This window comes from Halichoerus grypus, chromosome 1, assembly GCF_964656455.1.
Source record: "Halichoerus grypus chromosome 1, mHalGry1.hap1.1, whole genome shotgun sequence".
In the NCBI taxonomy this organism is placed as follows: domain Eukaryota; kingdom Metazoa; phylum Chordata; class Mammalia; order Carnivora; family Phocidae; genus Halichoerus; species Halichoerus grypus.
In genome coordinates this window covers 205376107-205378212 of record NC_135712.1, presented here as the reverse complement: position 1 = coordinate 205378212, position 2106 = coordinate 205376107, and positions in this window count along the sequence as shown.

The following is a 2106-nucleotide window of genomic DNA, read 5'->3' as shown; positions in this document are numbered from 1 at the left end:
GAGACTGATGGTGCTGCCGGTCTCGTGAGAGCCCCGCCCTCCGTTATCCCAAGCCCGCGATGATTGGCTGAGAGAAGAGGGCCGGGAGACGGAATCTTGCAGAATTCGAAGGGGCGGAACTGTGTACTACGGGAAGACCTGAGGCCCAAGCGCGGCTGGGCTGGGGGAGCGCGGGTGCCCTGGAGGACCGCCAGAGGGAGCCGGAACTACCGCCCAGGGCACTGTTCCAGTCCCGGCCCTGCTACTGAGGTGCGGTACAAACCTAGGTTGTTAACTTCTCTGGCCTTCAGCTCCAAAAACGAGCACGGTATGGCCATGCTGGAACGAAAATTACAACTAAGCGCCAAACAAGATGCTCGGCACACGTTCAAACATACAAGATAATGTAAAGAAATCAGTCCACTGCCGGGTGCACTGTTACCTTTTGTTGTTAATCGTTACATAATGATAACGGATAAATTTATATAGCATGTTTATATGTATATGTAATAAATATATTCGTATTGTTTATCATCTCAAATGCTCCCCTCATACCTGCAAGGTCCTTTTTAAAGAATTTCCCATTTAAAAAATAAAACTGAGGCTTGGAATTCATGACTTGCCCTAGGTCCTTGGCACTTAAGTGTTAAAGCTTGAACTTCAGGACTTTAGAGATCTTGTAATAGAGCAGCCTGGCGCCAGCCCTGTCTCCTCAGCATCCTCATTGGATGTGTGGAATTCACTTTCCGAGACTAGGAGATGACTTGACAGAATTGCAGACATTGAAAAAGGTATTTACATCTGTTTGTGAAAACTCATCAAACTGAGTACAATTATGGCTTGTACATGGTTTTTTGTTGTTTTAAAAGTTTGTTTTAAAGTATGAGCAATGTTGCTGACTTCTTGATATTATGGAATTGTCAATCTCTTTAGGTGTAATAATGGCATATTTAAAAGTCCCTATCCTTCAGAGAAAGGTTGAAATATTAAGATTAATTCACATAATGACAAGTATGTGATTCACCATAATTCAGATGGGAAAAGGGAAGGAGGGTGTGGAAGGGTTATAGATGAAGAGCTTGGTCTTGAGTTGGTAATTGATTAAGTAGATGAGGGTTCATTTTACTATTTTTGTATGGTTGGGATTCTCCATAAAATATTTTAATAAAACAACCCCTCCCCTAAAAATGGCTTATGCAGAACTTGCTGCCACATGGGACAAGGCTAATGATGCGTTGAGAAACTCCAAATATGAAGCACATAAAACTGATTAATGTGCACACCAGCCTTGGGGCTCACTCAAGTGTCATGCTCAGATGCCTGCCTGTTCTTCAAATTAAAGCTGAGCCCCCAGACACCTCTCGTGGATCCTACAGCTTCCTTCATGGCACATACCACAGCCATTTTACCTCCATTTGGGTGATTTTGTTAACATCCTATGCTCTGCCTCTGAGACAGAATGGCCTGAGAAGGGAAGGGGTATGCTCAAAATTTTAGGAAAAGATTCCTCTGAGCTAAGAACAGTATGTGACCCTTTCGAGGACCTACACAGCTATCACTGCATGTGTGGGTGGGGAGGAACTTCCCATGTTACTTTATAAGGTCTTGTGCCATTTGAACTTTTTTTTTTAATCCAGCGTCCATCACTTGTATATTTTTAAAATAATTTATAAAAAGCTGAAAGGGGAAGTGCCTATGGGCCAGCTCTCATCCCAAGAGATGCCCTCCCTGCCTTCAAAGTCTTGGACATGCCCACTCACAGCATGGGACGGACAGAAGTGGTTGAGTCCTTCCTCCACCAGGTGAGATGTGTGCCCTAACCTCACTGGACCAGAAAAGCCAAGAGTACAGGCCAAGACCACTCTCATGGGCATGTTATCACAGCTTGTTAGCCTGTCCCTCCCAGGCAAGGGCATGGTGGGAGGCCTGGGGCAATAGCATTGGGGGTAGAGGAGGCCTCTACACTCCATGAGGTTATTCCCACTTTCCAGCCCTTGGCCATTGAAGTGAAAATGATGAGCTGAAAAACCACATGCAATAAACAAGAAGGAGCAGCCAACAAAATCTCTTAAAATCTCAGAAATGTTCAATAAACATTTGCAGAGCGAGAAAATAAATAACATCGCG